The sequence below is a fragment of the Girardinichthys multiradiatus genome, chromosome Y (assembly GCF_021462225.1).
Source record: "Girardinichthys multiradiatus isolate DD_20200921_A chromosome Y, DD_fGirMul_XY1, whole genome shotgun sequence".
Classification (NCBI taxonomy): domain Eukaryota; kingdom Metazoa; phylum Chordata; class Actinopteri; order Cyprinodontiformes; family Goodeidae; genus Girardinichthys; species Girardinichthys multiradiatus.
The window spans coordinates 18,350,203-18,363,657 of NC_061818.1; positions in this window are offsets into that span (position 1 = coordinate 18,350,203).

Below are 13,455 nucleotides of genomic sequence, written 5' to 3' on the forward strand. Positions count from 1 at the left end.
AGGGATTTGTTTCAAGCATTTTGCTTAAAATTGATTATTATAGTTGAGCTACATTTGGACTGTGATTGGAGAAGGGCTCCAAGAGCCATTACACAGATGTATCCAGGACATGGGCTAAAACTGTTACATTCCCTGTTTTAAGCCTCTCCTGAACCAGAGACGGTATCAGAAGTGGATTGTTAGGTCAGTGGTCCAAAGTACTCTTTTAAGATGAAAGTGAGAATTTGAAAAGAAACAAATTAAGCAACAATAACCCATGATGTGATTAAATTGCCTGTACACAACAACTTGGAGCATACAGACATGAGCACTGCATCATAATCAAGGATTACAGTAAAACCACAAGGGTACTAAATGTGATCAGAATTATTTACACAATTCCTATAATAATAAAAGTAAAAAATCAAGAAACACTTTTACTTTGGAAATTACATTAAAGACTGAGAAGTAAATAAAATTACTGATATTACAAGGTAGAAACATTTGCTGGAGTTACTGTCCCAAACTGGCACTGATGGCTCATATGTTGCTGAATGGATTTTAACTCAATTAAACTGTATAGTATTAATATTACACTACCTACATGAATGTATGCCTAAAGTAAACTTATGTTTTTATTTTATTTTTAGTTAATATCCTCCAGGCTCCCTCTCAAAGTGAGACACCAATCATGGTCAATGCAAGACGTGTACTTTGTTACTGCACCACCTAGTGTTCAAATTATTTGGACAACATGCAGCAGGAAACCATGTTCCACAGACTGTATGAACAACTTCAGCAGGGCTGGCCCAAAGTTCTATGGAGCCTTAAGCAGAGTTTTATTTGGGGCTCATTCTCATTAAACAAATGTAAAACATTTAGATCTATAGTCTTCATTAAAAGGCAAACATTTATGGGAGGGCCAGATGGTTCTTTTAGCAAGGCCAATTAAGTCACAGGAGAGTCATTAAAACTGTGCTTTGTGGTGGATTTGGGCACAGAAATCCATCAGATCATCAGTCATCTGCAGCGTCCAAAGAAACATTCAAACAGCTCTACCTCTATCAGGGAGCCCAGAGAGGAAACAGACATTTTCACAGCGATATGAGTAAAGCTGGAAATGTTCTACAAATCCTTGCAAATCCCCACAAACGTTAATGGAAGAATAATATTTTTCTTTGTCCTTTAAGCAGAGCCCAAGCAGAAGAAACTCACCAAGGTCCTAAACCTATAGCCCCCCCACCTCATCTCTTTCAACCAGATGTGTTTCTTTAATCAACATGATCCAACAACTTTGAAACCTTTCTTATTTTCAATCCACAGGTTTGAATTTACATTGTTGGACAATTTATTCATAAGAACATGCTCTTACATTCAATTGAAAATGTTTTTAAAAAACTCTACAACATTACAATACTTTAAACACTTGGTTTTGTGTTTTTTTTTTTTTGATAACTCTGGATTAGATCTAAATCCCCACTTCATTTAAACTATTATCTTAAAGGACAGTATAATTGTATTGTTAAAATAACTGGTTGTGTGTGGAACCTTAGGTGGGGTACTCAAGCTGTGTAACACAAAAAGTCGTAAAAGTTTTGTTTACGAAGTTTTCTCTTCAATACAACAGAGGCTATTGGTTTCAGCACGTTAGTGAACATCTGACATCAGTTAGTCCAAAAAAAGGAGGACATATAGGCTGGTTAACATCTATTCTCAACCACTTTTTCATAATCAAGTGATTGTTATTCAAAAGGAATATTTTTGATCCAATCATTTATGGTTATGGTTATTATTTTCGTTATAATGTTTATTGCTCACTTTCAGTCATATTAGCACTAACTTATTGCTGTTTTAATATGCTCCTTTAGCCTCTAGTAGTGGGCGTTTTACACTTGATTAGTCATACAGGTCCTTCTCAAAATATTAGCATATTGTGATAAAGTTAATTATTTTCCATAATGTAATAATAAAAATTTAACATTCATATATTTTAGATTCATTGCACACTAACTGAAATATTTCAGGTCTTTTATTGTCTTAATACGGATGATTTTGGCATACAGCTCATGAAAACCCAAAATTCCTATCTCACAAAATTAGCATATCATTAAAAGGGTCTCTAAACGAGCTATGAACCTAATCATCTGAATCAACGAGTTAACTTTAAACACCTGCAAAAGATTCCTGGGGCCTTTAAAACTCCCAGCCTGGTTCATCACTCAAAACCCCAATCATGGGTAAGACTGCCGACCTGACTGCTGTCTGGAAGGCCACTATTGACACCCTCAAGCAAGAGGGTAAGACACAGAAAGACATTTCTGAACGAATAGGCTGTTCCCAGAGTGCTGTATCAAGGCACCTCAGTGGGAAGTCTGTGGGAAGGAAAAGGTGTGACAGAAAACGCTGCACAACGATAAGAGGTGACCGGACCCTGAGGAAGATTGTGGAGAAGGGCCGATTCCAGACCTTGGGGGACCTGCAGAAGCAGTGGACTGAGTCTGGAGTAGAAACATCCAGAGCCACCGTGCACAGGCGTGTGCAGGAAATGGGCTACAGGTGCCGCATTCCCCAGGTCAAGCCACTTTTGAACCAGAAACAGTGGCAGAAGTGCCTGACCTGGGCTACAGAGAAGCAGCACTGGACTGTTGCTCAGTGGTCCAAAGTACTTTTTTCGGATGAAAGCAAATTCTGCATGTCATTCGGAAATCAAGGTGCCAGAGTCTGGAGGAAGACTGGGGAGAAGGAAATGCCAAAATGCCAGAAGTCCAGTGTCAAGTACCCACAGTCAGTGATGGTCTGGGGTGCCGTGTCAGCTGCTGGTGTTGGTCCACTGTGTTTTATCAAGGGCAGGGTCAATGCAGCTAGCTATCAGGAGATTTTGGAGCACTTCATGCTTCCATCTGCTGAAAAGCTTTATGGAGATGAAGATTTCATTTTTCAGCAAGACCTGGCACCTGCTCACAGTGCCAAAACCACTGGTAAATGGTTTACTGACCATGGTATCACTGTGCTCAATTGGCCTGCCAACTCTCCTGACCTGAACCCCATAGAGAATCTGTGGGATATTGTGAAGAGAACGTTGAGAGACTCAAGACCCAACACTCTGGATGAGCTAAAGGCCGCTATCGAAGCATCCTGGGCCTCCATAAGACCTCAGCAGTGCCACAGGCTGATTGCCTCCATGCCACGCCGCATTGAAGCAGTCATTTCTGCAAAAGGATTCCCGACCAAGTATTGAGTGCATAACTGTACATGATTATTTGAAGGTTGACGTTTTTTGTATTAAAAACACTTTTCTTTTATTGGTCGGATGAAATATGCTAATTTTGTGAGATAGGAATTTTGGGTTTTCATGAGCTGTATGCCAAAATCATCCGTATTAAGACAATAAAAGACCTGAAATATTTCAGTTAGTGTGCAATGAATCTAAAATATATGAATGTTCAATTTTCATCATTACATTATAGAAAATAATGAACTTTATCACAATATGTTAATATTTTGAGAAGGACCTGTATATTAATAAGGAAAGCTCAGTCTGTATTTAAAGATGAAAGAATGGGGTAATGCTGACACCTGGTGGACAGATGTGACTACAGCAGGTTGTTGTGACAGCTGCTGTGTGTTTTGTGTGCAGATTTACAGTTAACAGATATCCTAGCTCCCTGCAAGCTTTGTCCTTTGCTATTTTGCAACTCTGCAGGTAAAAATGATTTGATGAAAAAATTCTCAGAGTATTTGTTTGTATGTTTAAACTTTGATGTTGCTTTAATGTTGCATGTCTGTGTTTTTGGCTCAGGTAAGGAGAAGTGTGATATTCTGTAACTGAACACTTGTAACTAAAAGTAAATGTACATGGTATGCTATGGATCAAAATAGTCCTTTTTTGCTCTCATGTTCTGTGTCAGCAGATCAGATGCAGAATTATGATGATCAGCCTTTTGCAATTTGATTTGATTTACCTTTTGTTTAAGGATAGGTTTTACTTTCATTTGACAAATCTATTAGTTTTAATGTTCCTCTGTAAAATGCTAGTTTCCTCACAACATATGTTATTTAGTTTGGTCCCTGCAGATAGAGAAAGCATTAAAACCAACAGAAAGGTTTTTGGCTGCAAAGAAGCCACCAAATGCCTTCATGCTCTTTGTGAAGGAGCACAGGGGAAGAGACACAAGTTACTAAAAATGTTTGGAATAGATGATTGCAGACTTTGTCATGATTTGAGGGTGTTTGGGTTTTGGGGCCATTTCTGATTATGTTCTTTAAGTTGTGTTTTGGATCTTGTTTCTGATCCTATTCCACTTGGTGCTTTAGTTCTTTCCTTAGGTTTAGTTTGTATTCTTGTATTATGTTTTGACTGCATTTAAGTTTATGTTCTGTTATAGCTATGTTTCTTAGGTTTGATGATATCCTTGTATTCATCTTTTAGTTCCAGCAATGTTTTGTGTTCACTCCTGCAACAGCTTGTAATCAGCTTCATCTGGTCCACCTGTTTCATGACAGTCAGTTCTCTGTTTTCACCTGTGTCTTGCCCAAATACTCTGCTGTTCTGTTTACTCTTTGTGGAAATATTCTCACTCAGTTCATGCCAAGCCTGTTCTGCCAAAACCGTCCATGTCCTCACCTGTTTACAAGACCTGTCCATGATTCATGCCGGCCTCTGCTACTACCTGTGAGTCTTGTAAATAAAGCCTTTACTCACCGCTACTGCTTGCTGCTGTCTGCATTCTGGGGTCCACTCTGACATTATATCGTGACAGACCTTGCATCTTTAGGTCATCATTTCTTTAATATGACAGTCTATAGGTAGACTTTTAAATTTTTCTACAACTGATAGTAATTCTATTTAAATAATGTGTTTGAATAATTCTCACATCACTAAGTGTCTTCCTAGGTCTTTTGGATTACTTAAAAACATAACAACACTTTCCTAGTTAATTATAGCAACCTCTTTTTTTAAATTATTATCTAAACACAAACAGCTTTACGATAACATCAATAATAATAATAATAATAATGTCCAATAGGTGGCAGCATCTCTCTGGGAGTAAGTGCAAAAAACCCTGCATCTCAACAGAATATTTCATTTTGACCCGATCGGATCGGTTCCTGAGTAAAATGTGATTTTCACAGGGAGTCATTCTTGTTTCATGCCGCATTTCTTTTGCCTTGTTAATCCCCCTACCCAACAAACAGTGAGGTTTTAATCCAGAGTAAAGCCGTGAGGGACACATTCTAAGCAAATTGGAGATAAATGTAACTCAAAATCTAAAAGAAAATGTGATGCCATGTTTCAACAATCATTCAAATTACCAAACAATTTTATTTGATTATAATCCAGTTTAACTGTCTTTTTGACCCCTTTAAAAGGTTCGTCTCTGAACACGTCTCTCTAAAATAGTTTTCTTCACTAATAGAATAGGTTTTGGTGCCTTCATTTAAAATGTATTTTAGTACAGAATGCATTATAAAAGAATGTGGGCTTGTTTTATAATTTGTGTTGCTGCATCTTTCATGGTTTCATTGTTAGAAATACATTTTGGCACATGATGTAACATTTGCTTTTCCATATGCCTGTATTTGACATCATATCTTTTAAAACAATACGTTTGGAATAGAAAATAAGTTGATGAGAATGTAAGCATCCGAGTTTAGCACTTTAGGTCCGGCAGCATTGCTATGTGATTTGACTCAGGTAAGATCCGTTTTCAGATTGCAGAGGTGACAGTGAAGCTTGTCTTGGTAGCTATCTGTGTGTAGGTGGCTGAATTTTTTTTTGTAAAATTATCTGTAGAGTAGTCAAATTTCTTCCTTTTTTCCGCTTCGCAAAATTATGCTTTCTGGTATGTCCCTGAGAAACCCGGACTTGTGCTGGACTTGTTACACTTGCACCTACAGTATAATCAGGCAAATTTTAACTTGTGAATTCAGCTGCTGTGTGTTCAATATGAGCCCAAAGTGAAACAAGATTGTTCCATTTCCATAATTAGCCAACAGATGAGGATAAATATATTTGACCACCAAAAACCATGCATGTTTGTTCCTCTAATTTGTCAACAAAGACCTTACAGAGGAAAATGCTTGTCTCATTAGACCATCAGAGAAGAAATGCCAGCTTCTGAAAACAATTAACAGCACTGCATAGAGCAGAACAGCTTTGATCTTAAAAAATAAGTAAATGCATCATCTTAATAATAATTCTTCAGTGCATGAAATTCCAGTCTTTTCATACCTAACTGCAGTCCCAACAACATAAAAACGTCATTAAAAAGTAGTGTAAAACACAATTAACGCACTCACGGGTACATACACACACACACACGCACACATACACACACACACAGATATATATATATATATATATATATATATATACTGCTCAAAAAAATAAAGGGAACACTCAAATAACACAACCTAGATCTGAATGAATGAAATATTCTCATTGAATACTTTGTTCTGTATAAAGCTGAATGTGTCAACAACAAAATCATCAATGGAAATCAAATTTATTAACCAATGGAGGCCTGGATTTGGAGTCACACACAAAATGAAAGTGGAAAAACACACTACAGGCTGATCCAACTTTGATGTAATGTCCTTAAAACAGGTCAAAATGAGGCTCAGTATTGTGTGTGGCCTCCATGTGCCTGAATGACCTCCCTACAACGCCTGGGCATGCTTCTGATGAGACAGCGGAGGGTCTCCTGAAAGATCTCCTCCCAGACCTGGACTATAGCATCCGCCAACTCCTGGACTAAAGCATCCGCCAACTCCTGGACAGTCTGTTGGTGGATGGAGCGAGACATAATGTTCCAGATGTGCTCAATCGGGTTCAGGTCTGGGGAACGGGCGGGCCAGTCCATAACTTCAATGTCTTCATCTTGCAGGAACTACTGACACACTCCAGCCACATGAGGTCTAGCATTGTCCTGCATTAGGAGGAACCCAGGGCCAACCGCACCAGCATATGGTCTCACAAGTGGTCTGAGGATCACATCTCGGTACCTAATGGCAGTCAGGCTACCTCTGGTGAGCACATGGAGGGCCGTGCGACCCTCCAAAGAAATGCCACTCCACACCATTACTGACTCACTGCCAAACCGGTCATGCTGAAGGATGTTGCTGTTGGAAAAATTTAATATAGATTTATCTTATATATTTTCCTTTTCTTTAACGTGACTATTTGATCTTTATAACCTTTCATGATGTATTTGTGAGTATGAGTTAGTCTGCAGGCAAGGATCAAAGGTGGAGCTGGAATGGAAGCAGTCACAGTTGAGGAGGTCATAAAGATGATAGCTGATTGTGCTGAACAGAAGACACACTGATCTTAAGATGGGGGAGACTGTGGAAGTGTGTTGTTACAAGATAATGATGTTTATGACCTGTTTACGATGCAGCTATTTTTCCCATCCTTAGAGAGCGACATTCATTGTAACTAGGGACCCCCAAAGATAATAAAAAGAGAGGTGCGGACAGATTGTTTTCAGAGCAGTAGGAGATTTGTAACTGAAAGCACATCTCTGTCCGTTCTCCTTGCAGCGAGTGAAATAACAAATTATTTGTCTTTCTCTTCTTTTTGTGATGTTATAAGTATTTTAGGTTGTTTGAACCTGACAGTTGCAGGCAGCAGATCGCTATCCACGGTGTCTCCAGACTCTGTCACGTCTGTCACATGTGCTCAGTGTGAACCTGTTTTCATCTGTGAAGAGCACAGGGCGCCAGTGGCAAATTTGCCAATCCTGGTGTTCTCTGGCAAATTCCAAGCGTCCTGCACCGTGTTGGGGTGTGACCACAACCCCCATTTGTGGACGTCAGGCCCTCATACCATCCTCATGGAGTCGGTTTCTAACTGTTTGTGCAGAGACATGCACATTTGTGGCCTGCTGGAGGTCATTTTGCAGGGTTCTGGCAGTGCTCCTCCTGTTCCTCCTTGCACAAAGGTGGAGGTAGCAGTCCTGCTGCTGGGTTGTTGCCCTCCTACGGCCTCCTCCACGTCTCCTGGTAGCGCCTCCAGGCTCTGGACACTACGCTGACAGATGCAGCAAACCTCCTTGCCACAGCTCGCATTGATGTGCCATCCTGGATGAGCTGCACTACCTGAGCCACTTGTGTGGGTTGTAGAGTCCGTCTCATGCTACCACGAGTGTGAAAGCACCACCAACATTCAAAAGTGACCAAAACATCAGCCAGAAAGCAGAGGTACTGAGAAGTGGTCTGTGGTCCCCACCTGCAGAACCACTCCTTTATTGAGTGTGTCTTGCTAATCGCCAAAGATTTCCACCCTGTTGTCTATTCCATTTGCACAACAGCTGTGAAACTGATTGTCAATCAGTGTTGCTTCCTAAGTGGACAATTTGATTTCACAGAAGTTTGATTTACTTAGAGTTATATTGTGTTAAGTGTTCCCTTTATTTTTTTGAGCAGTGTACACTACACACACACTACACACAAACCAGTGAATGAACACATATACAATTATGTAGCAAAAAGAAAATTTGTAAAATAACTTTAAATGTGTTATATTTTAGAATCTTTAATGTGACCACCCTTTGCTGTAATGACTGAAATATTGACCTATAGCTGTCTCTCAATGAACGTCTGGGAAGTTCTTTCAAGACTCTTTGGAAAATCATTTCAGATGACCACTGTCGTGACTATGAATCTGAAAATATTATTTAATATTTGATATGAATATTTTATCAAATAATATTTCGGTCTGTTAAGGGTTGTCCTGTGAATACCAGCCCAGTAAGGCGATGCTAATAGGACAAAATCAAAAGGGTGAGCCAAGCTCTGGCATTATTGAACAGCAAAACTCTGCACACATATGGAATGAATTAACACAATTTCTTAAAATACAAACATTTAACAAAAATTAGTTAACTCATAGTCAAACATATTTCAATCAACAAACTCTTTACTATGCTAAACATTCCAACTAAACTACCAAGCAGAATTAAAGAATAGGGAAGACTAATGGGCTATGTACAATATAAACAAGTTGATTAAAGATGGCTGACAACCATGACCGAAAGAGTGATGCAACATTACCATAAAATGTTTATGTTTGAGAACCAAGGATTATCTTGAAGAACTTGGAACTGAAGTTAAGTTAGTCTTGGAACTAACTTAGGCAATAATCAGCAAATGTTTAGACAACCATTCACAATCCAAGATCAGATAAAATATTATTTTATTAAAATAATGTTTTAAATAATGATCTGCTGAATAAAACCAACCTTCTGGGTGACTAATTCTCAACGGTGTCTCATTAGCTGCCTTTATTTATTGAAATAATATTTAAAGAAATATGATTAAGGAAATAGTAAAATATTTAAGGAGGTATTTTGGAAAAGAACCAAATCTTTCTGGAGAAATGGGCTCAAGTATGCAAGCAAGTGTTCTTAGCTGTTAGCAGTGAAAGCTAACAAAAGAAGCTGACAGCTTAGCACCAGATTCAAACACACACCTTTTAAAATACCGTTAATAAAAGGGTTAACATGCATAAGCGCAGATGGCGCGTTTTGATCAATCTTCTGTGTTTAAAATCACCCTTCAAGTAAAGTTTGTCTTAACTTTAAAAACACACAAACACAGAACACAAAACTGAGCACGTGTGCTACAGATAGCCTGCTAGCACCAAGATAGCTGAGTTTCACACAAACAAAACCAAACTTCATAACATGAAAAACATTTAGATCATTTCATATTAAATCTCTCTGCCCAAACCCTAACCTCATTTGAATCGCGTTGAGGAGGAGTTGTCTGGGGCGATGACGACCTTTGAAGAAAGCTCTGTGAACAAAGGGTTAGCTTCCAGCTAACCTCCGTAGCTGTGGTTGAAAGACGGCTCACTCTGTCCGCCAACCAGCTGCACAGTTACTGTAACCACGGTGATGCGGTGCCGGTGTCCTTCCTTCAGACCGGGAAAACCGCTCCACTCGGCTTTGTAGAGACAGAGTCTCTGCAGGGAATTCTCTGGAACACAGTTTGCTTCTGCAGGCCTCAGAGAGAAAATCAGGCAATGCTTGTACCTTAATTATTCCTGTTCTTGAATGAATACCGGATACACATACAGCAATTCATCCGTACTTAACTTTATGCATATGATCGATGATCTTATGACACTCTTGGATCCAGTTGAAGAGTTATGTCTGTTTGCCAGCAAAGAGACATTAGCGCGCTGGGTCTCTCTGTCCAGGTCCTTGTGTGACCCGCGTAGAAGAGGCAGGATGTAGCAAGAGCGGTGCTTTTATTTGGACAGTGACATCACAGGAAGTCCGCAGTTACCCCCAGTTTTCCTGGCTGTGCCGGAAGTAGGTTAATGCAATTTATTTTGAAAGTTCCAGCAAAGTCTGTACTGCATCTTTATGTTTAATCCATGGCTGTGGGTCCCAACAACACCAAGAGAGCAAAGCAGTCAACAAAGCAAATTGTAAAAATCTAAAATATAAAAATGTTGAGTTCTTTTACACTTTCTGTTTATCACATAATTCCGTGTTCATTCACAGGTTTGTTGTCTCTGAGGAGAATCTACAATTTGAACAAGGCCCATTAAGTGAGAAAGGCGTTCTAAATCTTTCGACCGGTAGTGTGTATATAGACATATCTATCTATCTATCTATCTATCTATCTATCTATCTATCTATCTATCTATCTATCTATCTATCTATCTATCTATCTATCTATCTATCTATCTATCTATCTATCTATCTATCTATCTATCTATCTATCTATCTATCTATCTATCTATCTATCTATCTATCTATCTATCTATCTATCTATCTATCTATCTATCTATCTATCTATCTATCTATCTATCTATCTATCTATCTATCTATCTATCTATCTATCTATCTATCTATCTATCTATCTATCTATCTATCTATCTATCTATCTATCTATCTATCTATCTATCTGTGCAATGGTTTTAGGCAGGTGTAAAAAATGCTGTAAACAAAGAATGCTTTCAAAAATATAAATGAATATTGTTTATTTTTATCAATTTACAAAATGTTAAGTGAGCGAACCCAAACATACAGCCAAAGCCATTAGGAACTATCTTCAGCGTAAAGAAGAACAAGAATTACTGGACGTGATGGTATGCCCCCCACAGAGCCCTGATCTCAACATCATGGAGTGTGTCTGGGATTACATGAAGAGAAAGAAGGCTGTGAGAAAGCCAACATCCACAGAAGATCTGTGGTTAGTTCTCCAAGATGTTTGGAACAACCTACCAGCCGAGTTCCTAAAAACCCTGTGTGCAAGTGTAACTAGAACTGATGCTGTTTTGAAGGCAAAGGATGGTCACACCAAATATTGATTTGATATAGATTTCTCTTTTGTTCATTCACTGCATTTTGTTGATTGATGAAAATAAATGATTAACACTTCAATTTTTGAAAGCATTCTTTCTTTACAGCATTTTTTCTCACCTGCCTAAAACTTTTGCACAGTACTGTATATACAGGGGTTGGACAATGAAACTGAAACACCTGGTTTTAGACCACAATAATTTATTAGTATGAAATTAGCCGTTAGACAATGTTTGTGTACATTTTCAAATGATTAAAATTTTCATTTATGCAGTTTAATACTTGAAATTGAGGAGTGAGAAATGTTTTTGACCTCATAATCTAACTTGATTTTCACTGTGTTCATTTTAATGGTCTCTACAAAACAGAATTATAATTAAATGCGTATTACCATTTAATTCATATATATATATATATATATATATAATTTCAAGAGCTTGAGCTGAGACTGTATATATCTATATAAATCTATATATAGAAATAGATACAGGGTTTGGACAATGAAACTGAAACACCTGTCATTTTGTGTGGGAGGTTTCATGGCTAAATTGGACCAGTCTGGTAGCCAGTCTTCATTGATTGCACATTGCACCAGTAAGAGCAGAGTGTGAAGGTTCAATTAACAGGGTAAGAACACAGTTTTGCTCAAAATATTGAAATGCGCACAACATTATGGGTGACATACCAGAGTTCAAAAGAGGACAAATTGTTGGTGCACGTCTTGCTGGCGCATCTGTGACAAGGACAGCAAGTCTTTGTGATGTATCAAGAGCCACGGTATCCAGGGTAATGTCAGCATACCACCAAGTAGGACGAACCACATCCAACAGGATTAACTGTGGACACAAGAGGAAGCTGTCTGAAAGGGATGTTTGGGTGCTAACCCGGATTGTATCCAAAAAACATAAAACCACGGCTGCCCAAATCACGACAGAATTAAATGTGCACCTCAATTCTCCTGTTTCCACCAGAACTGTCCGTCGGGAGCTCCACAGGGTCAATATACACGGCCGGGCTGCTATAGCCAAACTTTTGGTCACTCCTGCTAATGCCAAACGTCGGTTTCAATGGTGCAAGGAGCGCAAATCTTGGGCTGTGGACAATGTGAAACATGTATTGTTCTCTGATGAGTCCACCTTTACAGTTTTCCCCACATGCGGGAGAGTTAAGGTGTGGAGACGCCCCAAAGAAGCGCATCACCCAGACTGTTGCATGCCCAGAGTGAAGCATGGGGGTGGATCAGTGATGGTTTGGGCTGCCATATCATGGCATTCCCTTGGCCCAATACTTGTGCTAGATGGGCGCGTCACTGGCAAGGACTACCGAACCATTCTTGAGGACCATGTGCATCCAGTGGTTCAAACATTGTATCCTGAAGGTGGTGCCGTGTATCAGGATGACAATGCACCAATACACACAGCAAGACTGGTGAAAAATTGGTTTGATGAATATGAAAGTGAAGTTGAACATCTCCCATGGCCTGCACAGTCACCAGATCTAAATATTATTGAGCCACTTTGGGGTGTTTTGGAGGAGCGAGTCAGGAAACATTTTCCACCACCTAGTATCACGTAGTGACCTGGTCACTATCCTGCAAGAAGAATGGCTTAAAATTCCTCTGACCACTGTGCAGGACTTGTATATGTCATTCCCAAGATGAATTGATGCTGTATTGGCCGCAAAAGGAGGCCCTACACCATACTAATAAATTATTGTGGTCTAAAACCAGGTGTTTCAGTTTCATTGTCCTGTATATACAGTACTTACCAAAAGTTTGGACACACTTTCTCATTCAAAGAGTTTTCTTTATTTTCATGACTATGAATATTGTTGCTTCACACTGAAGGCATCAAAACTATGAATTAACACATGTGGAATTATATACTGAACAAAAAATTGTGAAATAACTGAAAATATGTCTTATATTCTAGGTTCTTCAAAGTAGCCACCTTTTGCTTTGATTACTGCTCGGCACATTCTTGGCATTCTGTTGATGAGTTTCAAGAGGTAGTCACCTGAAATGGTTTTCACTTCACAGGTGTGCCCTGTCAGGTGTGATAAGTGTGATTTCAAGCCTTATAAATGGGGTTGGGACTATCAGTTGTGTTGTGCAGGAGGTGAATACCGTACACAGCTGATAGTCCTATGGAATAGACTG